The sequence below is a fragment of the Eumetopias jubatus genome, unplaced genomic scaffold (genome assembly GCF_037043125.1).
Source record: "Eumetopias jubatus isolate StellerSeaLion01/CBP00866 unplaced genomic scaffold, mEumJub1_p1.0 scaffold_8, whole genome shotgun sequence".
Classification (NCBI taxonomy): Eukaryota; Metazoa; Chordata; class Mammalia; order Carnivora; family Otariidae; genus Eumetopias; species Eumetopias jubatus.
The window spans coordinates 76529417-76556632 of NW_028274814.1; the positions used below are offsets into that span (position 1 = coordinate 76529417).

Genomic DNA, 27216 nt, shown 5'->3' on the forward strand with positions numbered 1-27216 from the left:
TTTCATCTCAGTAATTCCATCACAGTGCCAAAGGGATCCTTTACCTACCATCCATTCCTACCTACCCGTACCATGCCCTAAGGCACTGGTTCTCAAACTTTACTTCCAGAATATCCTGGAAGGCCTGTGAAAATCACTGCTGCCATCTCCCCAGCAGCCTTCCTGATTCAGTAGGTCCAGAGTGCGGCCCTAGAATCTGCATTTCTAGTGAGTTCCACACTTGGAAAAGCGAAGAAACAAAAATGTAGAAAGATGCATGTAATTCCCACTTATGTAACCATAACCTAAATTTATAACCACTGTCAATCTTTTGCCATATTTTCTTTTATCCCTGTCCTGAAATATTTTAAAGGAAATTGCTTCATGGTATTTCATCCCTAAATATATTGTATTTGGGAAAGAAGGACATGTTCCTACATAACCATAAGTTTTACATCTAACAAAACTGAAAACAGCTTTTGATATCATGTGATACTGTTATAGACTGAATGTTTGTGTCCACCCCCGCCCCCCCCGCCCCGCCCAGGTTCATATGTTGAAACCCTATCCCCCACTGTGATGGTATTAGAAGGCGGGGCCTTTGGGAAATAATTAGGATGAGATGAGGTCATGAGGTTGGAGCCCTCATGAATGGGATTGGGCCCTTATAAGAGTCACAAAAGAGCTTGTTTCCTCTCTCCGCTCTGGGCCACGTGAGAATACAATGACAGGTGGAAAAAAGGGTTCTCACCAGAATCCAACCAAGCTGGCACCTTGATCTCGAACATCTAGAGAAATTTGTATATCAATTTCTAAATTTCTGTCTATAAACTTATAAATTTCCATTGTTTATAAATTTCATTTATTTTATTGTTGTAATAAATTTCTATTGTTCATAAGCCACTGGTTTATATACCAAAGTCAATAGTACTTCGTTATACCAGCCTGAACTAAGACAGATGCCCATTCTCAAAAATGTTTCCTACAGCTGTTCAAACTGGGATCCACTAAAGAATCACACATTGCAGTGGTTACTATTGTCTCTTGAATCTCTTTTAGTCCAAAGGAGAACCCAAACACATGCTTTTTTTTTTCTTCACGACATTGACTCATTGAAAAGACATGTCCTGTAGAATGTTCTACTTTGAGTTTGTCTGATTTCTGCATGATGTCATTTAATTTTTACTTTATCCCCTGTATTTCCTATAAAGTGAATGTTAGCTTCAAAGGTTTGATTAGATGCAAGTTAAACATTTTTGTTAGAATACTTCACAGGCAAGGCAATGTAGTTCACATTGTACCACAACAAGAAGCACCTAAGCTGGTTTCCTAGTATTCAATACTAAGATCAATCACCAAATAAAAGGTGACAGCTTAAGCCTTCATTTTTTAAAGTTCTATTTTTCTACTTGCAGTCAGCAAGTGTCCTGTGGGTACCATGTCAGTATTCCTATTCCTCATCAATCTTTCACTTAACGGTGTTAGCAACCGTTGATGATTCTTGCTTGAAATGGTGATTTCATTAAGGATGGAAAAGTGGTGATTTTCTAGTTTTGCCATTCCTTGTACAATTTTTAGCCAACATTCTTTTGTAAAAGAGAAATTTTTTCATCAATCAGAATTATTCGGTTACTCTAAGATACACTTCCTACGGAAAAACCTGGCCACCGTAAGATTAAGATATGACAATGACAATGGGTACAGCTGGATTGTACTCTCTCAGACTCCCCCTCCCAGTCAGCTGGGGCTTTACTGACAAGGACCCAGACACAGAGGAAAAGAAATGACCCCGATCATCTGAAATGTTCTAGATAGAAGCTGGGTCTTTGAAACAACACGAGAACATTGATATTGACATTGGGAAATAAGCTCAGAGCTACCCTGGCAACAAGGAGAGACCAGGTGGGGATGACTGCAGATAGAAGACAGGTGGTCTTGGTTTGGTAGATGAGAAGGAGGCAAAGTCTCCTAGAAAATTCTGGGAAAACTCTGGAAAACCAACCTAACAGGCCAGTTAATAAATGAATGTGACAAGTAGAAAAATTTATTTTGCATGCGAGTCATCTTCATTTGGGGACTGTTATCTTTCCTAATTGACCAATAAATAAATTATTGTGTATCAGAGTGAGGGTATATATGTATCTATGTCAATTGGCAAATGAGAGACTAACCTTTTACTAGTTTATTGGCAAATATTTGTTAGCTCAAAAAAATATTTATTTTGTATTAGGTAACACATTCCATTTCCATGGTTAGAGATAAAATTTAAATAAGAAAGCCATACTATATAATATTATTCAAAAAAATTGCTACTTGGGTGAATTAACTTAAGAATGCTTTACTGAGTAATTCCTTAATACCAAATTCTCAAATTTTTCCACTGAAATACCTCTAATGATGGAAGAGATAAAACCTCTACTCACAGGAGGTCTGCCTGACCCCAAGATCAAATTTATTTTCCACCTCCTATTAAAATATTAACTGAGGCCACCTGGGTGGCTCAGTCGGTTAAGCATCTGACTTCAGCTCCGGTCATGATCTCAGGGTCCTGGGATTGAGCCCTGCGTCTGGCTCCCCACTCAGCAGGGAGTCTGCTTTTCCCTGTTCCTCTCCCTCTGCCCCTCCCCCTGCTCATACACACACACACACACACTCTCTCTCTCTCTCTCTCTCTCTCTAATAAGTAAAATCATTAAAAAAATATTAACTGGAATTCTGGGCTCAACTCCGTACAGTATCATTATTTGTTTTATATTAAAAAATAGTAATAATGCCCTTCAAAACACTGAGTAGAATCAGTGCTACAGAAATACAGGGGGATTCAGGGTCCTAATCCATAAAACTGGAGGACGAGGGCACCTATCTCATAGGACTATTACAGATATCAACCGAGTTAATATTTATAAAGTCCTTGCAACTGTGATTGGCACATAGTTGGCACTCTAAAAGTATTTGTTAAAAAAAATTAAAGATTTTTTTTTTCAAGCTCATCCTATTGTTTTTATCTACCACCATACCTCCCAGAGTCTTAGTAACCCAGTTTGAGTGTGATTTTAATATTTAAGGCCGTAATTATGGTTGGAGTAAGAGAAGACGCAGAATGTGATCGTTTATTTGGGCTGAGTTAGAAAAGGAATCAAAGAACAGAGGGAAACGGATGCGAAGCCGGGACAGTGGCAGAGAGTAGTGGTGTCCAGGCAGGTTTATGGTGCAACTTTCAGCAAACGCTTCAGGGCCCCGGCCCCAGGCCGGGTGCCAGGCACTGAGGACTAGGGGAAAGTACCAACAGCTGTCAAGATGATGTACTGCAGTGTTTCCCAGACCAGTTCCATCAAAAATAAAGTGTAAGTGGCCCCAGCCTGGATGTCCACAATCAGAATCAATGGGGGTACACTTGGGGCATCAGGAGTTTTAAACACCAATTCCTTATGTAACTAGAATGTGAAAACCATTGTTGTAAGGGGATATTGCTCAAGGTTAATACCCTTTTCTCCTTACAAATACTAACTTTACAAAGAGTTTAAAAAAATATAATCTCTGCACCTTATCAAAATAGTCAGAATTGTTGGCTGGAAGAAAATGTAGTAATCATCTAGTCCAGTAATTCCTAACTCTAGTGGCATGCTATAGTAACCGGGGGAGTTAAACCAGCAAAAAAATCCACAGGCCCCACCCCAAAACAAGTAATTATCAGAAATCCTGGGGCAAAAACCTGGACATAAGTGTACTTAAAAGTCCTCTAAATATTTGTAACGTGCAGCCACGATTAAGAATCATTAATCTGGCCCAACCTCATTGTGCAGATGTGGACACAGGACTTGGAAATTAAATGACTTGCCTAAGATGGTAGAGCTTTCTTCAAAAGGTAATTGTGTAAGATAGACCGGCTATGTTCTAGTGCAGTGTTTTTCAAAATAAAGGTAATGACCCATTAGTGAATTATGAAAGCAGTCTAGTGCATCCTGACCAGAATTTTTTAAAAAATGAAATAGAATAGAAGACATCAGAATACATATCAAGCAGTGATGGTATTATTTCGTAGTGTGTGTTCAGTGACTAGATGTTAAATGTGATTCTCATTTGGGGTTCTTGTCCAAAAAGTTGGAAAGTCCAGCTCTGGAGTTTCCTTATAATTCTAATATCTAAGGACAGAAGCTCACATTTGTGTACAGGAGGGATACCACCACCTCCTCTGCCCAGCAGGTAGCCCGCAGAGAGGGTCTGCATGTCACTGAGGTCAAGAACACAGGCTTGGAGATGAAAATACCTCCAGGTAAGTTGAGTCTGTGCCCCTTATTGGTGACGAAAGCATGTGCAAGAAGTTAAACGTGCTAGGGCTCAGCTACCCAAACTGTAAAGTGAAACCCACCTCGCAGGATTGTTGGTTTTAAATAGCACAATCTCTATAAAGCACTTGGCATAGCGTCTGGCATATAGAAAATGGTCAGTAAATCCAAGTATCAAAAAAGGCACTCGTGAGCTATCATTTCCCGACTCTGAGAAGACATGAACTAAACATGTACTGAGATGAGGATGGTCTTTGGAGGGAAGTGTATTCTTGGGTCTGATGTTTATTTTAGAAGAACGAAAGTTTAAAAAATAGCTAAAGTGATTGCTTCAACAGGCAAAATATTAACAAGAACAATTTTCTGTTTTCACAGAACTGGAAGTTACGGCATCACAAAGATACCTGCTTACCCTGGAGACAAAACATTCCAATTCTTTTTTTTTTTTTTTTTTAAAGAATGCCTTGTCTTACAGATGTACAAGCCAAGTGTGTAATCAGCCACTTGATGTCATAACTTAGTTTTATTCTTAGTTTCTTTCTTTCTAGAAAGATATTAGTCAACATTGGCAGGGGAAAAAAACGTTTTGCATTCTTTCCTGGTAGCTGGATCCCAAATAAAAGGAAAAATCAGGCTGTTGGCTCAAAACCTCCCTACAGTTGCTCATGGAGCCCCCATTCCTCTTTTGCTCAGATCCTTTGCATAAGCATGGGTGTGTCTGAGGTACAGGTCTCCACTTTTAACATGCAGCTCCTCAATCAAGAAATACACTCCCCCACACTCACCCATGCCTCGGCCTCCAGTTTATAAAGAGACAACAGCTCATCTGGTCCTGAAATATAGACATGCCTGGGATATTAACATTTGTATGGCAGTTGGTAAAAAACCCGAATGTTCTTTTTCCTCTTATTCCTGTGAAAGCATATGAATGTTCTATAATGTCATGTGCATATATATATATATATATATATATATACATATACACACGTGCATGTATGTGCAGTTACACACATAAAAAAGACTGCGATTATATAAGTTGGTAGACCATAAATGTAGTGGGCTAGGCATTGTGGAGGATTTAGAGATGCATAAAAACTAGCCCTGTCATCAAGATGCTTAAAATCCAGTAGAGAAGATAGCACATGAGCACAAATAACTCTAGTCCAGGAGAAAATGCAGCGAGAGCCAGAATAGACACAGTCCAGCACCGCGGGAGCTCAAGGGAAGAGATTCCATGCATCCAGCAGGTGCAGGGGCCTAGAGCAGAGGAGGCATCTGGGCAGCATCCTGAGAGATGGACTGGAGTCACCTCCGCTGACGTGAGGTGGTGTGTTGTCCTAATGAGGGAGACCATAAACAAGGATCCGAAAATAGGCAGGAAAGCATGCCCGGGGAAGCAGTGAGGAAGTCACTTTGGTCAGAGCACAGGGCCTATAAGGGAAATAGAGCTCAAGAGTTTGGGGGAAAAGGTTATGTGGGAGTTTTCTCAGCTGCTGTAACAAATTGCCCCAAACGGGTGGGTTAAGATAACAAATACATTATCTTACAATTCTGGAGGAAAGAAGTCCAAAATGGGTCTCACTGGGCTCAAATCAAAGTGTCTGCAGGACTGTATTCCTTTCTGGAGGCTCTAAAGGAGAATCCATTCTCTTATCTCTTCCAGTTAAAAGTTGCTCCCATTCCTTGGCTCCTGGCTCCGTCCGTCTTTAAAACCAGTGATGGCCGACAGCCGGTTGAGTCTTTCTCCCGTCACATTAGTCCCATCACTCTGACACTACCTCTTCTGCTTCCACGTTTAAGGATCCTTGTGATGACACTGGGCCTACCCAGATAATCCAGGATAATCTCCCCATCTCAAAATCAGCCATTAGCAACCTTCATTCCTTCTGCAGCCTTAATTCCCCTTTGCCATGGAAATCTAACCTATTCCTGGGTTCTGGGAAATAGGACATGGACATCTTAGGGGGGCCATTATTCTCCTACCATAAGATTGAGCCACAGATTAAAGGGCCCTGAACGTCAGGATTGTCATCCCCATTTCTCCTGTTGGAGTAGAGAACACAATGTCTGTCTTCAGATGAAAGATGGTTTCTTTAAAGCCCAAATATTTTCTTGCTTTTAGCTGGAATTACAGCAATTCAGTATAGTAGCCCAGGCTGTCTCGTACTGATTGAATGTTCCAGGTGGCAGTTATAGATGACTTTGATTAATAAAATATGGGGAAATAAATTAAATATTGATAAATGCAGTTTGGTATGTTCAGTTTTTCCAAACACAGGACCCACAGGGAGAGGAAATCATAAAGGAGGATCTCAGTACTGGAAATATTGGGAAGCACTGCCTTAAAAAATACGGCTTCCGATTATTCCAGTTGGTCCTCCCTGTAGTATAAATAGCATTCTTTCTCTACTATTGACACATCTCTAGGATGGCAGGGTGAAAAGTTTGGAAAAGATTTAAAAATATAGATTTGGCAAATGCATTTCATCTTCCAACTTGTTTATGGTTTGATCAATAATTCATCCCTCAGCATCTGTCTCTTAAAGACGATCTTGTCTGTTGTCTTTATGGATGACAAATTAGGATATTAAAAAAACAAATACCTTCTTTTTAAAGCACACAGTGTCTCAAATGAAATGCCCCAAATTTATAGCGTGTAGATAACAAAAACAAATGACTTAAAGCCGTACAACAGGAAGACAGAAGAAATATCTGATAAAACAGGAAGCACAAATGTGATAATGGAAAATCCATCTGGGTTTGGATGTGGAGCTGTTCAAATGGCCTTTATTTATTTGCTTAGCCAATTTGAAGTTTCTCCCTTTAAAAATACCACTGCAGTTAAAATGTCCTACCATGAACTACCGGAGGGTAAGATTACATAGCCAGTCGTTGCACTGAGCACCGATTCCTTTCTAGTCCAGCTGTTGGTATAGAATATATTTTCCCCAAATTCCTAGAGCTTGCCTTTTGGATCTGAATAAAGACATGGTGAAAAGGCAGCACCAACTAGTTCTGTGGAAAGCCACATCTAGGCAGGGAGAGGGCTGTCAGTCGGGCACACGGACTGTGGCCCATGGTGCAGTTTTTCGACAAGTCACAGTGAGCCCTTCTTGAGCACTTACTATGCACAGGGCTTTGTAGAATTACTGATCCTCATAGCCACTCTGTGAGCCCTGCACTAGTATTAATCTTATCCCTACACTCCTAGTAACCTTCTAAAGAAACTAAGGCTTAGAGAGGTTAATTTGCTCGCCACCTCTAGTGAGCGAGGGGTAGGCAGTCAATCCCTTGGCTATTTTTTTTTTTTAACACAAATGTAGTCATTTCACTCCCCTGCTTTGTAACATTATCTCTTTAAAACTCACAATCCTGTGGTTCTCCGTATTGGCTCAGCATTAGAATCCCTTGCGGACCTTTGACAAAATACCATTGCCCAGAATCCACTCAGGACCACTTACAAGCAACAGTAACACCCATGATGGCAAATATTTATATTGGGCTCACAACGTGCCAAACATTTTCCTGAGGGCTACAAATATTTTCATTTAATCCTCTAAATAACTCTGTGATGAAGACATCATTAAGTATTGCCAGTTTAGAAGCGAGGAAGATGAGGCTCCAAAGGATTAACTGCTTAGCTCAAAGTCGGGTGAGAAGGCTGAGGTTCTGATCCCAGGCAGTCTGGTTTCAGAGTCTGTACTCGGAAAACAAAAATGAAACAAACTAAGCAACCACAACAAAAAGCCTTGCTGGTAACCTCTGCAGGATGCCAGAGAACCAACCCACTATTTTTTTAAAATGGCAAATAAACACATAGAAGCAGGCATTTATTCTGCCTTTATGTGTATAAACTGTACCTTAGGAAAGCCAGTGACCTCTCTTTTTAGGAGAATTTTGACTAATAAATGAATGAGTAATAAAATTAGAATATCGGGGCGCCTGGGTGGCTCAGTCGTTGGGCATCTGCCTTCGGCTCGGGTCATGATCCCAGGGTCCTGGGATCGAGCCCCACATCAGGCTCCCTGCTGGGCGGAGAGCCTGCTTCTCCCTCTCCCACTCCCCCTGCTTGTGTTCCCTCTCTCGCTGTCTCTCTCTCTGTCAAATAATAAAAATAAATAAATAAATAAATAAATAAATAAATAAATAAATAAATAATAAAATTAGAATATCATCATTTTGCAATCCTCAACAAAGTAATGAATCTAAGCCACGATCATCAATGGATGCCAATTTCTCAAGAAGAGGTGCCCAGATTCTTCTTTATAGAAGTACATGTCACCTCTTATGAAGTGTTCTTGCTAGAAAAACCAAGTCTCTCCAAGTTTCTATAACCAAATACCATTTTGGAATAAAACAAGAGACCAGAGGAACATGTCACATGCAGGACCTTGTGGGCCACAATCAGCAAAATCCAGACCATGGGGAACTCAACAGACAAAATGCCGGATTTCTTCACATATAAGTTGGGAGAGAGAAAGAGAGATGGTGCCTATGGATTAAAAGATTCATATAAACTAATTGCAACATACGAATGTATCATGTTTGGATCCCAATTTGATCAAATACCTGTAAAAAAATATAAAATCTGGGGACATTTGAACCTTGACTAGATATTTGATGCTCTTAAAATAATTATTCATTTCTTTTTAGGGTGAGAATTGTAATTATGTTTTTAGAAAGAGAGCATACCATTCATAGACATACACTGAAATATTTATGGGTACAATGAGAAATATATAGCAATAATTACTATTTAAATAGTTATTTAAGGATGTGTATTTAAAGTAGAACTGATTTGACTCCTGGCTCTCTCCAGCACTTTTATTAACTTTCTCGATGACTTAATTGAAATCATAATTCTCATCGTCATCATTTTTTTTTAAATACCCTGTGTGTGGCAGGTTTTTAATTAGTGTTTTTTTTTAATTAATGATAGCAATAATAGATTATGTGGGATTAGAGCACACTAAATCCTTCTCTAGAGCCCCCTGGCCAAGAGAATGCTACTCAGAAATAATTGTCAAATTACACACACTTCTGGAGAGTTGTGCTCACTGCTCAGCCATTCTTGAATTGACCTTTTATTGGCTTCTCTATCACATTTCCTCAATGGCCGTTCTGTCTTCACTCCTTTTTTTTTTTTTAAGATTTTATTTATTTATTTGTGAGAGACAGAGAGAGCACAAGCAGGGGGAGGAGCTGAGGGAGAGGGACTGAGCAGGGAGCCCCATGCGGGGCTCGATCCCAGGACCCTGGGACCATGACCTGAGCCGAAGGCAGACTTAACTGACTGAGCCACCCAGGCGCCCCAGTCTTCCCTACTTTTTACAATTTTTCACATCTCCTCTCAAGACATAATGCTTATTTGTTAAAAGTTCCTTATTTTCTCCTCTGTACCCTTCAAAATATCTGTGCTATTTTATGTTTCACTCATTTACTAATTCATCCATTCATTGAAAAATATTTAGTGAGCTCCTATTCTGTGTGGAGAACAGGTGTGAGGATACCGTGGTAGAAAGACAGACACAATTCCTTCCCCGTGGATACGCAGAGACCATTTGAACATCTCTTGGTATGCTTCCCATCCTTTCCTCCTCTCTTCCTTTCGAAGACCAATGGCTCCCCTCTTCCCTAGGAACTTGGAAAATTTAGCCAGGTAGAAAATAAAAACACAAAAACAACAACAAAAAACCCCCACAGGCTTAAGAGTTGAAACAGATCTGGGCTCAAATCATGATTCTACTGCTTAGTAGAGACACAACTTTGAGCAAAGACCCTCTCTGAGCTTACGACCTGATCTGCAGAATAAGAATACCCAAATCACAGTGCTGTGGGAACATGAGGTAAATATGGCCCAAAGCTGAGTAAAACCTGTGGCACGTAGCAGACACTTGCGGACAGCATTGCCATCATCATCATCACACCATCAAGCTTCCCCACCCTCACATAGACTTTCAATTATCCTTGCTCAGTGGCTTTTTCTCCTCTATCTGCAGAAGGATGTGGCCACACCACACAGATCATGGGGGCCATATAAGAACGTTTCTTCCTAGCCCCCAGGGAACTCCCACTTCCATTGGAGAAAAGGTGTTGCCTTCCTGAACCATCATCATCAGAACCATGCCTTTTTCCATCTCTGTTTCTCTCTCAGGTATGTTTTTCCTCGCCTCTTATTCAAAGGATGAGATGCTGATGACAAATGCATACACACGGGACCTCTGAGAAAGAAGCTTTACTTTAACTGGCTCTCACTGGGCTCAGTTGTGCACACCTGGCCCTTTTTGGTTACACTGGAAGCAAAGATCAGCACATAAAGTATAGGGTCTTTACATTTCAACTTTCCAGAAAGTATTTTCTTTTTTTTTTTTAAGATTTTATCTTTTTGAGAGAGAAAGAGAGAGTGGGGAGAGAGGAAGAGAGAGAATCTCAAGCAGACTCCGTGCTGAGCAGGGAACCCAGTGTGGGGCTCAATCTCAAGACCCTGAGATCATGACCTGAGCTGAAATCAAGAGCCCAACGCTTCACCGACAGAGTCACCCAGGCACCTCTTGACAAAGTATTTTCAATTGTCCTTTTATCTTCCACTCAGACTCCACCAGGAAATTCATAGAACTGCTCTTACTAACCTTACTTAGGGGTGAGAAGTCTGAGTCCCCGGTTGGTTAAGCAAGTCGTGGAACAACAGGCTGGATGGTGGTGGTGGAAAGGGTTGTGCCACTCTTTCTGGAGTCTGTTCACCAGGAGACAATTCTCTCTTCTCCAGTCATATCCCATAACAGGGAGTTTGCTGCCCACAGAAAAGAGTCTAAAGGGAGAATGACGTAAAATAAGAGGACAGAGATTAAAGCGGATGGAAGAAAAATCAGCGTTTGAGAAGTAAGAGAAAAAGGCTAAATCAGCATTTTTAGCAGCTGCCCTAGGGGTTGCTGCACCATGCTGGGCTGTCCTCTCTACCAGAGTGTTCTGATTTGTCAGCAGATCCTTTAAAACATCACTCACTCATTCATCATGGATTGCTCAGCTACTGAAAGCCCCCTACAACGGTGCTGGGCTTGTAGGCACCCAAGGAAGCCAGAGACCACACTCCAAATCATTCTCTATTGCTGGGATTTTGTGATAAATGCCAGAAGTTTCAACTAGCCCACAGGACTCCTCTGTACAACAATCACAGATGACCTCACCCATCCGGCTGGGGGCCCAGGGGCATCCTCCACAGCGGAGTTCACATCTGTGTCTCAGTTAAGTTACCTCTCGTCCTGGAATCCTGGCCCCATCGTGGGATTCAAATAGAATTGTGAAGAAAGGTGCTCTCGTGTAAGATATTCTTATCCAACTTCATTCCAAGAGCTCAAATGTGCTCCACTACATTCATGTGAATTGACCAGAGACAATGGAGGATGGAGAGACAGTCCAGGGCTTCTCTAGAAGGCAGGACTCTTTCACCTTGGGCTCACTTTTAACATACACATTGGCACAAGATCATTGGCTGAGGCTCAGATATTTCTAGAGAAAGTTTAGTATGTATATTTGAGGCCTTGATTTACATGGGAGCCGAAGAGCTTCCTAGGAAAAAGACCTGAACTGTGTATACCCAGGGAGATTAGACACACACACACACACACACGCACACGCACGCGCGTGCGTGTGTGTGTGTGTGTTCAAAGCATGCCGGTGTTTCCAAAGCAGCCAGATTACAGGGAGAATGATGGGGACCACTGAGGGAAAACACTCCATGAGGGAGGAAGGTCTCTGGCCTTGGGAGCTCAGGGCACTGGTGATTTAGGAATCACGAGGAGCCTTATACTTCTTAGAGAAGTCAGTGTCACTGAAACCCAAGTACAGCAGGACTCTATTTCTAACAGCAAAAACATATGATGGGATTCCAACCTCAAAGGCAGACACTAATTTTGGTCACACCCACTGGCATTAGGAACAATATTCTAGCTCAGTGGCATCACTGCAGACCTATCAGGTGAGAGACTGAGAAATTAGGAAGTCAGCAATAAGCAGGGCTGATCCGTGGACATATGTGAGCCCGACTGGAGAGTTCCAGAAATTGCTGAGGAGGGGAATACTGTCTAATCAGCTAAATGCAGATGCCCCCGCCTTTAGCCTTTCTCAGCTATTTTAGCAGCCAAAGACAAGACAAAACAAACAAACCCCAAACCCCATAAATCCAGTTCTGAAAAGAGTTGGTGAATAATATTAAGGTTTTGGAAGAGCCTCAATAAATTGCACTCCTCTTCCCCATCTGGGTTCTGGACAAGTTGAGGAAATGAAACATAGGTAGAGCAAATGGGGGTCAACTCGGCTGCTGCTAAAGACCAGGCTGAAAGAGTAGGCTTTAGGTCTGATGGTCAAGTGGGCTGAAATTAGGCAGACTTACCCACAGGTAGGCATTTGCTGGACCAGGGCGGGCTCAGGCGGGACAGACAGTACAGAGAGGTGTTGTACTCTCTTGGAAGGTTCACTCCAAAAAGGAAGAAGCAGAGCTGAAACAAGAGGCCTAGCAATTCTTCCAAAATTATGATCAGATTACTCACTCCAGTGCCCCAGGGGTGGAAGGAATAAATGGGTAAAGAGAGACAAGGCCTGTGTCTAGGGAGATCCTCATTATAGAAACTGGGAGAGGAGAAAGTTCCTCTCTCTCCTGTATCCACCGGGGGTCTTCCAGGAAAGCAAATCCATGCGAGGACGTTGTTAACTAGAGTTACGAAACACAGGGAACTGGTTACAAAGGTGTTAGAGTGGCTGAAAGAATATTCTGGATTGGAGGAAGCATCCCAAAGACCAACAACTGGGAAGCCACTACCCGTCTTAGGGCTGGAGGGACAAATGAAGAAGCTGGTATTACCTCAGCCCAGGAGCTGGGGCCACTTGGGAGACCCTGTGCATCATAAGGAGCCTATTTGGGCACGAGCTGGAGCCACACAGGAATCATGGCGGCTGCTGGATAGGCCTCCTGAAGCAGAGGAGAAGGGCAAGAAATACCCTGGCTTCTCCTTTCCTCCCAAACTCCAGTCTCCAGCATTTGCCTCTGATGGGCAAACCTCGTCTAGAGCCGGTGGTCAAGAGGGCCCGAGAAGCAGAGCTTGTGACTGTCAGACAGACAGAGCACAGGCAGGGGACGGATCTGAGAGCAAACAGGCAACCAGCCAGCACAACCTTTAACAAGGAAGAGTTTTAAGAACATTTTTTGTCAGTAGATTAGAGAGGAATTCATATAGGGACTCCTGGGTGGCTCAGATGGTTAAATGTCTGCCTTCAGCTCAGGTCATGATCCCAGGTCCTGGGATGGAGCCCCGCATCGGGCTCCTGGCTCAGCGGGGAGCCTGCTTCTCCCTCTCCCTTGGCCTCTCCCCCTGCTCATTCTCTCTCTCTCTCTCTCTCCCTCTGTATCTCTGTGTCTCAAATGAATAAATAAAATCTTTAAAAAATTTCATAAAAAAAGAGGAATTCATATACCTATCACGCAACAAAGCCTTTCCAAATTCTCTTTATTTCTTCAAATTTCTCTCCTGCAGCAGTGCCATGTCTCTCCCCATCTCTCCTCCCTGCTGAGCTCTCTCGCTCTATCCCCGTGGCTGTCCTCTGCTCCCCACCCCTCTCTCTGAATCCCTTCCACAAGAGCCTTGTTTAAAAGTCACAGGGACTTCAGTTGACCCCCCCCCCCACCTTCTCTATCAAAGATGGTGCTCCTTGGGGCCCTCTCGGTGGCCGCTCAGGCCTTTGAGGTTGGGTAAAGGGTATTCATGTGACCAACCTGGGCATCACAGAGTAGTCGAGGCAATCCAATTACCCAGCTGAGGAGGGAGGAGTCACCTGCTCAAAAAAAGGTCGTCAGCAGGAGCCCTGCTGCTTTCCTTTCCTCCTTCAGTTTAGAGCGCTTGATCACTTGGTTACCCTGGTTAATGCCTAAGTCAAAATACAGCCCCTGCAGCCCCCACCTGGCCTACAGGGGTGTTTGCTTTGGATCTAACAGAACTGAAAGGACCTCTTTCTGTTTCATTTTCTTGGAACCATAGAATTTAGATATCTGTGGTTTAGCTCACGGGCTCACCTTTGGAGGGTGGTAATCACTGCTATTTCAAGGTGGATGAAAAAGATTAGAATAGTGCCTGGGACATAATAGGAATTTGAAAACTGTGTGTTGATAACACACAGCTAGATTCTCTGATTGCATTCTCTTGCTAGTGCTGCCATAACCAAGTACCACATCCTGGGTGGCTTAAACAACAGAAATTTACTTTCTCACAATTCTGGAGGCTAGAAGTCTGAGATCAAGACTTTTTTTTTTCTTTTCTGGCCAGCGTTAGTTTCTTCTGGGGCCTTTGTTCTTCTGAGGCCTTGTTGTGTGGATGGCGGTCTTTTCCCTCTGTCTTCACGGGTTCTTCCCTCTGTAAATCTATGTCCTGATGTCCTCTTCCTATAGGGACATGACTCAGATTGGATTAAGGCTCACCCTAATATCTCCTATGTCCAAATAAGGTCACATTCTGAGGTGTAGGGGTTAAGACTTCAACATATGAAGTTTGGGGGAGGGACATAATTCAGCCCATTACAATGATTTACTCGAAGTCATATTGCATCTCATGCAATAGATCATTATTGTTATTATTTTATTATCTGAACGACAGAGGACAACACAGATATTTCCATGGTTAACTTTATTGTTGGTAGTGGCAGGACCAGGATTAGACTATGGATTTCCTGGCACCCTAATCCATCCCTGCTGGCTCTGTTAGACTGTCTTTGCATCATGCTGGGATAACAGCATAGTTGTTAGATGATCAAGCTGTGTAGGTATACCCAGGGGTCCAAAAACCAGATCTGCTACCTATTAGCTACTTGACCTTGGACCAACTCCTTAACATCTCTTGGCTGAGTCAGTGTAATGGGATAATAGCAGTCCCTTCCCCACTAAGAGGGATGAGGATTCAATGAGATGATGTATGTTGTTAGGGAGGAAAAACTTCCCCTCTACGCTCTTCTGTTTTGTCTTTGGGGACCTGCAAATTAAACTAACAAAAGATAGATTAACAAGAGAAAAGGCACACCACTTTTATTACTATATACATGCATGGGAGGCCACAGAAAGGAGTGAAGCTCCAAGAAGCAGTTAGTCTCAGGGGCTGACATACCATTTTAACTAAGGAAAGGAGGTTTGGGCTCCAGGCAATGATAAACCATGGGAAAGTAGCTAGGAAATATATGGGAGAACTGATGGAAGATGAAGGTTATTTTGGCAAAAGGTCTGTTTATGCAGACTCATCTCAGGGCTGACTCTCCATTTCCAGAGATTAGAGTCATTCCTGCCTCCCTGGTCTAGGGGCAGAGACGGAGGGAAGTTTCATAAAGGAAAACGTATACTCCACTTTTAGACAGACAAGTGGAGGGCAGAGAACTCTTCCTGTCGATTTTCAGTTGCCTTCAATTCAAACTAACCTAATGCCAAAGTAGCCCATTTTGGGGTGGCATATTCTGATCCCTGCTTAGCACCTGGTGTGGGCAGTCCTGGATAATCACCCATCATTACAGTCAAAGATGACCCTCCCTTGCAGCACAGCAGGGTGGCATGGGAAAGGGATGAAGCAGTTTTGTCTCTTCTTCAGTTTTTCTGCCTAGGCTTTCCTACAAACAAGATTTTCCACATTTAAAACTATCTGATCCACCCTGAAAACTCACTCAGGTCTGTCCTCACCTCTGCACCCCTTTGCCACAGTCCTGGTTCAGGTTCCTAGAGCATAGACTGCCCTCTATCTAGCTTCCTTCCACCTCAGACACCAGGAAAAAAAATGCAGAATCTTTCATGGGCTCCCCACGCCCTTACACCTTCAGAGTAAAGTTCAAGTGCACAGCCCAGCCCCACCTGCTCTGCACGTAACTTTTCAGTCTGAATCCCCTTTCCGGCCAGCTCAGCACCCACCCAATAGCTATCACCCACTCAGGGGTGCATTCTCCTGCCTCGGGGCTTTTGAGTGGGGGCTTCACGTAGTGCTCTCTCCCTTACGCAAATGTTGCCCACTCTCTGTAATATTTCTCCGCTGCCCTGCTGCCAACCCCCTTCCTGTTTTGTCTGATTAAGGTGTCCCTCTGTGTCTCCTCTGCTCTACAGAGCTGTAATTGTGCTATTTCCTCTTTGTCTCTAACTTTAATTCATAAGGTATTTGAAGAAGGGACCACATTTCACTCATCTCAGAATCCCAGTGCCCAGCACAGGCCTGGCGTAATAGAGTGGGCATTCCTTATGTGTTTATTGAATGTAGGATGCCACTTAGTCTGTGGCACAGAAACCAACAATAATTTAATAGCTTCCTCTCTTGTCTAAAGTTCACAGCTTCTATAAGAATATATGAGGTGAATAGCAGGGGGCAGGTAGTGATCCTACAAAAATATATGGGGGAAGGAACAGTTGTAATTGTAATGAAATAGACTTCATAAGTTTCCTCGAGGAAGATATATGTTAATTTCCCAAATGTATGAGCATCTGTGTATTTTCATGGAGAATATAGCGTCTTTTCTAACACTGAGATGCTTGAAATGGGATTATTTCCCTTCCAAATGAAAACCAATTAAATAAATTATATTTTTTCCCCTTGGTGCTTACAAAGTGTGGGAGTTGTCACCAAACATTACTAAATGTTCTAATTTAGTCATAAATGGGCTGAAAGAATGTAGCATAATTACTAAGTCCAAAGTAAGTTGTTCTAAATATTTTATCTTGTTCAGCATATGCTGCTAAAAAAAACTGCTCGAACTATAATTGTCAACATTCGATTCACAAAAAGTAAACAACAGCTGAGTATAATGGGATGATAAAGAATCTCTCCATAATTCCCAACATATGGGAAAGAGTATGTCCATTTTGAAGTGAAAGATGATCACGTTTATCAGCTGAGCTATTTTCTGTCTATAAATTCTTCCATTTGGAAAAAACATCCCCAGGAAAACTAGAGGCATTTTCCTAAGTGGACAGGAAGACATAAAAACATGTTTGATTTTGGGCAGGAGGAATTTAGACTCACTGCAGGGATAGGAGGGGGCAAAGCGAAAAACACCTCATGTTTCTGTAAGAGCAGTCATTCTAGAGTTACCAGGCATGAAATGAACAAGCATATGTGGAAAATGTCTGCGTAAATTTCTATTTATCAGTTTCAGTTTCTGTGAACACACTCGGATGGGTGGAGCCCATGATACATCTTGGCAAGATTTGGATTCATTTTAACCTGGAGGACTGAATTTCAGGGGAAGGCTCCTGAGAAGTTGCCTAAAGTATCTTTTTCTTTATCAGCTGTTTTGTGCATGTGGATTTCGAGCTCAAGGGAGACATTTAGAAACTATGTATCTTCAGAGGGAAGCACTAGAGGGGTGGGGGTGGGGGGTGGGCAGGTACTTCACAGCTGCTCTAGAAGAGAAAGATGGCGCAGGTCTCCAAAGAGCAGGGCTTGCTTCTTGGCTGAGAGAGACAAGGAGCAGAAGCCCTGCTAGGGGACAAAGGGCTCTGTGAAGAAATGCTGAGGAACAAGACTGCCCCTTTGTTTTTCCCCACGAATGAGGACAATCTGACTTAAATCCTTTCTGGAATGGGTAGCAGGGTTTGGGAGCAGGTATTGACGGAATAAATTTACAAGTCATTGAACCAATTAGTTGTGAATAAAACACATCTAAGCAGAGAGAAATGAAGAAGAGGGCTGGCTTGCTGAGAACTCTCTAAGGAGGAAAGGACATGTTCTCTATGGTGCAATGTGAGGTGAAACACAGCAATCTGGAGGCAAAGAACTGCTTTCTGAACTTCCGTTTTCTGGAGATGATAATCAGGAGTATTGTGAATATGCTTTGCCACTCTAAAACCGCGTAAGTTTTACTTACCTCATTCTACCTGTATCCTTGACATGCTGTTCTTACAAATGATAGCATTATAATTAATCAGATTAATCTCACTGAATAAGAATAAAAGCTGCCTTTTCACAGAGCTCTTCGTTGTGCCAGGCAGTGTATCCGTCCACACACAGTGATTCTTTCTGTATAGAGACTCTGTTGGACTTAAAGGAGAAGGGAGGTGGGAGCCATAGAGAGAGCAGAGTAAACAGGCGCACGCGCGCGTGCACACACACACAGCTAAGCTATTTAAGGTTACTTCAAGGAACATAAAACAGAAAAATTCTAAGAAAACAAAGGCACTTCAGGGAAAAACTCAGGATGACTGGCATGAAAAATCTGTAAAGGTCATTATATGAATTCTTGATGGGTAAGATGGCATTCTCATTCCTGAGACAGAGAAAATGGCAGAAGACCTGTGTATCTGAGGGGTTTGATTGATTTCACTTCTGTCAGTATCTTTTGAAAGCCAATGTTCAACACTGACCAGGAAGAGTTGAGCAGGTGGCAAGTGTAAGACACAGAATTGCCTTAGGCAGGAAAAAGTCACACTAAGCATGCCACACACCCAAGACAGTACAGGATGGATTGCCAAAGGGAATCCCAGAAAGGGTCTTTTGGGCGAGAAAAGAAAGAACAACAGGCGCTGAAGTAGCAGGAAGAGTCTTACTATGCTAGCTGGTAGGCATTCTAGCCCCTCTTCTTATGAGGCACACAATAATTTGTTAAATATTTGATGATGATAATGATGATGATGATGGGAAAATGTCTTAAAAATAAAAGGAAGTGAAGTAGGAGGAAACGGTGTGTCTTAGCGCCCATCCCACATCATTTAATCATGAGATATAACTGGATTTCATTGAATGCAGCATTGTAATGACACTGGATTCATGGTATGGATCCCGAAAGCAATATCCTAGACATTCTCGTTTTTGAACAATTTTGGTCATTTGAATTCTTCCCTTTAAGATGTTTTTTCCATCCATTATCTTGTCGGATGGTACTTACCTAACAACTAAGTGTTGAGTTGAGAGATGGTAATTAGATGCCACATCCTATTCTCCTGGTTTAATTTGACCTTTTCTTGATGAGGTGTTTTCTCCCCTCGGGTACTGGCATTTGAGGCCACCTAGGCAAGCTATTTTGGGTTGTTCTTTGCAGCAGAATTTCTCATATAAAGGGCTTCAATGTGAAAAGCCAGTCATTTCATTTTTTAAGTTAACATTTCTGCTGACTTAAACAGATTCTGCCCAACTTTTAGACAAAGGCATAGAACGGATGTGTATATTATATGACAAATGACAAGTGCTTCCAGAGAAGGTAAATATAATTTAGGTTCTAGATCGCTCCCCTGTCAAACTTTTCATCACTTCACTGACAATTGTAGTGATCTCCTTGCTGATGAGATTTTTGCTCTTTCCTCAAGCTGAGATTTATACTGACTTGAGATACATATTTTGGAGGAACATTTGTTTTGTGGTAGGAAGAATGAATTATCTCTCAAGTTTTCTCATTGGATTTTTCATTAAAGATTCATCCTCATTTCATGGTCCTCAGAAAATTGTTGATGCTGTGGTTTGTATTTTTTCAAAGCAGATTTTTAAGTTGGCAGAATAATTATGCTTGCATTGGTCTTTTGTGCTTAAAAAATAATTGACTGTGCTTGTGGGATATCCATATTTTACATTGACTAATTTGATTATTGGGGATGCTCAGTTTTTTGGCCTATGGGGTTTTTGTTGTTGTTGTTGTTGTTGTTGTTTTGCTTTTTCTCGTTTTAAGAGAAGGAGGTCAGCAGGGCACAGAAAGCCACTTCTCTGAGATTATTAGAATTTGGAGCAAACAGTTTCAGAAAGAACTGTATTTATCCCTTTTCATAAATGACAATATGTAGGCTTGCAGGAGAAAGAGGTCCAAGCAGGAAAAAGAGACAGATTAGTTTCTGAGGAAGAATATGTGTTCGGATGCTTCTCGAATTTATGATTTTAGGGTAATTTGGTACCACCATAATCACAATATTACCATGTATCTTTCTAGATGGTAATACTCATTTTAGCTCAGCCAGATTTATAGATGTTTGCTGATTCCTGCGGCATCTAGAGTCACTCATTCATAAATACTTAATGAGCCCTATGTAGGAGTCAGACACTTTGGCTCTATGCAAGGGACACTTTTATATTAAATCTTAGTTGGTCCTAGTTAAGATCTTGTAAAGAGAGTTAGGCACTACGCTTATGGTGTTTATTGCATTGTTCAAATATCCAGCATACATTTGCGATTCCTAAATAAGCAAACTCAAAATAGACTTGCTGTGATTCAATCTTTCTGTACAGCAATTTCATCCCTTTCAATGCTGTGGTACCTTCTATCTTGACAGTCCCTTTGCACATAAGAGCAGCTCAATAAATATTTGTTGATGGCAGACTGGGTATAGGTATGCAAAAGGTAGCACCACCCACCCCCACTGGCCTGCACTTGACTGTCCCATCATGGGGTTTCTTAGCATTTTCTTCTAATGAACTCTCAGTAGATAGCAAAGAAACGGGCCCAAACTCGCCCCAAATCCATGTTTACAGCTTTGACCAGACTGACTATCACTCTTTAAGTGTGCAAGCACAAAACAGTTAAACAGTAGAACCCAGGGAGATAGGAAGCAGACCACTTTAACCATAGCTGCTGCTACTGAAGGGGGGTGGGTGGGCTGGCCTTTACTGTGTAAGGTAAGAAGCATCCAGAGAGAAGAAGGAAGGGTATGGACTTGTATCAAGTGCGAACCCTTGGCAGGCACCCTACCAGCTGCTTGCATGAACCGTGCTTGGGTCTCATAGCAGTCCGGAGCCATCGGCATTTCAAGGTAGAAAGGACGGGTCTCAGAAGCAGTTAAGTAGCTTGCCCAAAGTCTCACAACGCACCTTTGGTAGATTGTGGACTGCGGCTCAGGCCAATGTGCTTGGAAGACCAGGCCTTTTCCATTCTGCTCAGCTGTGTCCATCCCACCTTCTGTAGTGAAGGGACACCTGCATGGCAAGCTGATCATTTGAGGTAGGCTCTCTCGATTTTAAGACTAAGAATCAGGTAATGAAGCATGTGCTGCATGTATTTTTTTTAGAAATGAGGAAACAGTGACCTCAGCCACGTGGCCAAGTCCCAGGGAACCCAGGCAAAGCAGGAGAATTGCGTTTCAGGAAGCGTAGGAAGCGTATCAGAATTAGGCTCAAGGAGACTGGGAGGAGAAAGTCGTGTGGATGCCAAGACCATTGTGGCAGCTCAGGCGGTGGAGTTCCCGGGTCTTCTGGGAGGCCTCTACCATGAACGAGACCAGTGCATTCTCTGCAGGTTTGCTTCTCTGAGCTTCTCCGTTTCTCTTTCACTGTCAACCGGTTTCCCCACCTTGTACTCACCATCCTTTCTTACAGTATCTGTGGGCCCATTGATCCTGCCTCCTCTCCACTGCAACGTGCTCATGGCTTCTCTTGGCCCCCTTTCTACTTCAAGGCTCTTTCTGTTGCATATTCTATGCAAACTCTCACTGCTAACTGCCCTGTTCTCTCCAAGGTTCTCAATTCTAACTCCTGAGAGTTAGTAGAGCCAGTTTCACCTCCAGAATATCTCCAGGGCTGTTACCAGCCTATCAGTTTTGACTGTCCTTGTTTTAGGCATCCAGCTGGGTGGAGTCACCCCAGGAGAGCTCAGGAACACCTCGCTCCTTCAGCAGCGCTGAGGCACTTGAGGGCAGGGTGACTGAAATGTTGGCAGTGACTGACAAGAGTCAAAACTGATCTCCCATCAATAGCAGGTCAGCATTGGAAGGGGGAGATCCTGAAATGCGGAGACACAAGATGGTAGCTGAGCAGGGAGTGGGGGACCAGAGGCGGCACTAGGAGGAGATGAAAAGACACCCAGCGGGGAATTGAAAGTTCTTGGGAAATGAGCTGCAGACCAGGAGTCATCAATAAGACATCTGCTGGGAACAGCGGCTTCTCACAGAGGAATCACCAGAGACCTCCAGGCACACTTTTTTTCTTTCTTCTGCTTGTGAATTTCAGGAAAATGTGTACAATCTCACTGACAGCAGAGATTTTCTTACTTCCTTGGTATAGAATCTGAGAAGATGACATTCATTGTGTATTTGTCTCTCTCAAACTTATTTTTTGAAATTATTATTTTTTTAAATAACATATAACATTGTGTCCGTGTCAAGTGTCAATCATGATTTGGTATTTATATATATTACAAAATGATCACTACGATAAGTCTAGTTAAAATCCCTCACCATACATAGTTACAATTTTTTTTCTCTTGTGCTGTGAGGACGTTTAAGTTTTATTCTCTTAGCAACTTTTGAATATGCAGTATAGTATTATTAACTATAGTCACCAGACTGTACATTATATCCCCGACTTATTTATTTTATAACTGGAAGTTTGTGCCTTTTGACCTTCTTAACCCAGTTTGCCCAACACCCACCCCTTACCACCGGCAACCACTAATTTGTTCTCCATATCCATGAGCTTGGTTTATTTTTGTGGTTGTTTTTAGATTCCATGTATAAGTGAGATCATATGGTATCTTTTTCTGTCTGACTTATTTCACTTGGCATAATGCCCTCAGGGTCCATCCATTTTTTCACAAATGGCAAGATTTCTTTTTTTTTTTATGGTCAAATAGTATTCCATTGTACGTATATACTGCAACTTGTTGTTGTTTTTTTTTTTAATTTTTCTTATTATGTTATGTTAATCACCATACATTACATCATTAGTTTTGGGGGTTTTTTTGTTTTTGTTTTTGTTTTTCTGTGTATAATTTACTTGTTATGTTTTTTGTTTTTTTTTTAATAACACCCAGTGCTCCATGCAGAACGTGCCCTCTTTAACACCCATCACCAAGCTAACACATCCCCCACCCCCCTGCCCTCTAGAACCCTCAGTTTGTTTTTCAGAGTCCATCGTCTCTCATGGTTCATCTCCCCCTCCGACTTACTCCCCTTCATTCTTCCCCTCCTGCTATCTTCTTTTTTTTTCTTAACATGTATTGCATTATTTGTTTCAGAGGTACAGATCTGTAATTCAACAGTCTTGCACAATTCACAACGCTCACCATAGCACATACCCTCCCCAGTGTCTATCACCCAGCCACCCCATCCCTCCCACCCCACCCCCACTCCAGCAACCCTCAGTTTGTTTCCTGAGATTAAGAATTCCTCATATCAGTGAGGTCATATGATACATGTCTTTCTCTGATTGACTTATTTCACTCAGCATAACACCCTCCAGTTCCATCCACGTCGTTGCAAATGGCAAGATCTCATTCCTTTTGATGGCTGCATAATATTCCATTGTGTATATATACCACCTCTTCTTTATCCATTCTTCTGTCGATGGACATCTTGGCTCTTTCCACAGTTTGGCTATTGTGGACATTGCTGCTATAAACATCGGGGTGCACATACCCCTTCGGATCCCTACATTTGTATGTTTGGGGTAAATACCCAGTGGTGCAATTGCTGGATCGAACGGTAGCTCTAATTTCAACTGTTTGAGGAACCTCCATACTGTTTTCCAGAGTGGTTGCACCAGTGTGCATTCCCACCAACAGTGTAGGAGGGTTCCCCTTTCTCCACATCCCCACCAACATCTGTCATTTCCTGACTTGTTAATCTTAGGCATTCTGACTGGTGTGAGGTGGTATCTCATTGAGGTTTTGATTTGGATTTCCCTGATGCCGAGCGATGTTGAGCACTTTTTCATGTGCCTGTTGGCCATTTGGATGTCTTCTTTGGAAAAATGTCTGCTCATGTCTTCTGCCCATTTCTTGATTGGATTATTTGTTCTTTGGGTGTTGAGTTTGATAAGTTCTTTATAGATTTTGGATACTAGCCCTTTATCTGATATGTCATTTGCAAATATCTTCTCCCATTCTGTCGGTTGTCTTTTGGTTTTGTGGACTGTTTCTTTTGCTGTGCAAAAGCTTTTTATCTTGATGAAATCCCAATAGTTCATTTTTGCTCTTGCTTCCCTTGCCTTTGGCTATGTTTCTAGGAAGACGTTGCTGTGGCTGAGGTCGAAGAGGTTGCTGCTTGTGTTCTCCTTTAGGATTTGGATGGACTCCTGTCTCACGTTTAGGTCTTTCAACCATTTGGAGTCTATTTTTGTGTGCGGTGTAAGGAAATGGTCCAGTTTCACTCCTCTGCACGTGGCTGTCCAATTTTCCCAACACCATTTGTTGAAGAGACCGTCTTTTTTCCATTGGACATTCTTTCCTGCTTTGTCAAAGATGAGTCGACCATAGGGTTGAGGGTCCATTTCTGGGCTCTCTATTCTGTTCCATTGATCTATGTGTCTGTTTTTGTGCCAGTACCATACTGTCTTGATGATGACAGCTTTGTAATAGAGCTTGAAGTCCGGAATTGTGATGCCGCCAGCTTTGCTTTTCTTTTTCAACATTCCTCTGGCTATTTGGGGTCTTTTCTGGTTCCATACAAATTTTAGGATTATTTGTTCCATTTCTTTGAAAAAAGTGGATGGTATTTTGATGGGGATTGCATTGAATGTGTAGATTGCTCTAGGTAGCATTGACATCTTCACAATATTTGTTCTTCTAATCCATGAGCATGGAATATCTTTCCATTTATTTGTGTCATCTTCAGTTTCTTTCATTAATGTCTTATGCTTTTCAGTGTATAGGTTTTTTACTCTCTTCATTAAGTTTATTCCTAGGTATTTTATTCTTTTTGGTGCATTTGTAAATGGGATTTAAAAAAATTATCTCTCTGCTAGTTATTATTGTATATAAATACAACAGATTTTTGTATATTGATTTTATATCCTGCAACCTTACTGAATTCATTTATTAGTTCTAACAAGTTTTTGGTGGGGTCTTTAGAGAGCTCTGTATCATCTGCAATAATGATAGTTTTATCTCTTCCTTTCCAATTTGGATGTTTTTTTACTTCTTTTTCTTGTTTAATTATTTGGGAGAAATTATTTTATTATATGACTAACGTACAAATGTACACTCACTATGAAAAATTCAAACAGGGGTGCCTGGGTGGCTCAGTCAGTTAAGCAACTGCCTTCGGGTCAGGTTGTGATCCCAGGGTTCTGGGATCAAGCCCCATGTCGGGGAACCTGCTTCTCCTTCTCCCTCTGCTGCTCCCCTTGCTTGTGCTCTCTCTCTGGCTTTCCCTCTCAAATAAATAAATAAATAAAAGTTTAAAAAAAGAAAAAGAAAAAAATACAAACAGTACAGATAAAGCCAAAGTCTGCCTTGACTCTCTTTCCCAAATCCTGCTTCTTACCCAGAGGGCATTTAGGTAGCTTTCCAGATCTGTTTTTATGCATATAGAGAGTTTCATTTGATTGTTTTGTATAAATAACAGCCCTATCCAGCACTTTGCAATCTAGAACCACTTAAACCGAAGCAGATAGGTGAGATTTCTCACACCTCAGAAATACCTGCATCCAATTTCCACACACAGATACTGAATGCCATTAAAGTCTAAGTAATTGAGGAGATAATTCAAAGGGCAAAAAAATCATTTGGTTAAAATATAAAGAGGCACCTCTCTGGTGTCGCCCCTTATTCTAGAAGCATTAGACAATCTGTGGCTTGGCTCCTGCTTAGTTTGGTGCTGTGAACTCTGTACACATTTACCTGATAAATAGCAGCTGAACTGAACCAGTATAAAGGTCAAGGTCAGCTGATGAAAATGAAAGTTCCCTCATCATAAACAACTATAAAAAGTCACACCAGACAATAATAGGAAAGTGAGGACCTAAACAAACAAATGAAATTTTTATTTGACAGCCCTCCCTCCCCCAACGATTATTGTTATTTCCATTCCGGCCACATCGCCTAAAACTCTTCAGGGGAGAGTTGAAACAGGAATTTAACCCTGCATGGAATCCTCACTGATTTATAATTTAAAATTGTATGAATTTAGGAAAATTAGCAAAGAAAATTCTCAATCTCAAAACTCCCTTTTCTAAAGTGCAGTTTAATTACTAATTGTATGTAGCCACTTAAATAGTCCGAATAGGACCATTAGATTTTTTAAATGATTGGCAATCAGGGCATCAATTAGCAGTATATATATGTGAACATCTGCTAACACCTATTTGCTTAATCCAAAACCATTCAAGTGCCGACGCACTTGGATTGTAAACCACAGGAAGGCAAGGATTCTATGTTCTTTTTTTTTTTAAGATTTTATTTATTTATTTGACAGAGAGAGAGAGAGAGAGAGAGATCACAAGTAGGCAGACAGGCAGGCAGAGGGAGAGGGAGAAGCAGGCTCCCTGCTAAGCAGGGAGCCCGATGCGGGGCTCGATGCGGGGGCTCGATCCCAGGACTCTGGGATCATGACCTGAGCCAAAGGCAAACGCTTAACCAACTGAGCCACCCAGGCGCCCCTGTGTTTCTATTCCAACATCCCTCCCTTGCCCCTGTATACACAGGACACTTACTATACCTCATGCATGGGCTTGCAGTAAATGCGTATTGACTGTCAAAAACATAAACATGACAAGACCCTGGAGATACAGGAATGAACAAGACAGACGAAATACTTGTCTTCCTGGTACTAATATTGGAGTGGCCGGCGGGGACAGAAAATAACCTTAAAATTAAAATCATGTCAGAGAGTGATCAAGGAATGAAGAGAACAAACCAAGGCAAAGAGAAAGGATGAATGGAGCTGGGTGTATTTTAGTTAGGGTGGGCTGGGAGGTCCTCTCTCAGGGGGCCAGTTAGGTTGAGACATGAATGATGGGAAAGAACCTTTTAGGCTAAAATCTGTAGTACAATTGGAGAAAACAAAGAAATCCACAAAAAACAATTAGCAAATAATGAAGAGCCACAGTGTGGGAGTGATGAGCATGAGGGCATTAACAGTCAGGGAGGTGAAAGCTATATGGGGATAAAGGAGGAAAAAGTTGTCCTCGATGCTCTTTAAGATCCCTGGCTGGGTCTGAAAATCAAACTGACAAAGATAGATAAACAGAAGAAACGCACACGAATTTATTTAGTGTAAGTCTTACCTGACACGGGAGACTTCATAAGGAAACAA

At 42.0% G+C, this 27216-nt stretch overlaps 1 protein-coding gene and 1 long non-coding RNA gene across 5 annotated transcripts in view; one reads left to right on the forward strand and one right to left on the reverse strand.

Moving 5' to 3' along the window:
- Nucleotides 1-4913, forward strand: part of PCED1B (PC-esterase domain containing 1B) — a 21803-nt gene extending 16890 nt beyond the window's left edge. The window contains exon 3 of the transcript XR_015768844.1: nt 4641-4913. The gene's annotated coding sequence lies outside the window, so the exon portion shown is untranslated. The remainder of the gene's footprint in view (nt 1-4640) is intronic.
- The window catches only part of LOC114224049 (uncharacterized), a 21880-nt gene extending 7628 nt beyond the window's left edge, over nt 1-14252 (reverse strand). Inside the window, exons 1-4 of one of the 4 annotated variants that reach the window (XR_003612308.2) lie at nt 14032-14245; nt 13123-13230; nt 12655-12972; nt 10895-11073 (exon numbers count right to left, since the gene is read on the reverse strand). This is a non-coding gene — a long non-coding RNA (uncharacterized LOC114224049). Of the gene's footprint in view, nt 1-527; nt 7963-10894; nt 11074-12654; nt 13231-14031 lie in introns of those variants that run through there. The other 3 variants (XR_003612307.2, XR_003612306.2, XR_003612305.2) reach the window with 3 other exon arrangements.
- Between the last annotated feature and the right edge of the window lie 12964 nt (nt 14253-27216).